We start from the raw sequence: 241 nt of genomic DNA, 5'->3' as shown, positions 1-241 counted from the left end.
GGCCCCATGCAGCCAGCCTATGGGGAGAGCCTCGAACGGGCGCCATTTGCCGCTCTCAGGAGGTGCCGAGCAGGGTGTGCTGGGCAGCAGGCACAGCTGTGAGTTCAGCGTACAGGCTGGAGAGCTCTCCCTGAAAGAGGTGTGCGAGGGTAAGGGGTTCTCAGCCGCACGAGGCCTGGGGTGGCGTGCTGGTCACAGTACACCGTGCTGAAGTTACGCAACAGCAACTGTGTTCACATCG

Source organism: Pterocles gutturalis, unplaced genomic scaffold, assembly GCF_000699245.1.
Source record: "Pterocles gutturalis isolate BGI_N339 unplaced genomic scaffold, ASM69924v1 scaffold2933, whole genome shotgun sequence".
NCBI classification, from domain to species: domain Eukaryota; kingdom Metazoa; phylum Chordata; class Aves; order Pterocliformes; family Pteroclidae; genus Pterocles; species Pterocles gutturalis.
This window is presented reverse-complemented; position numbering follows the sequence as displayed.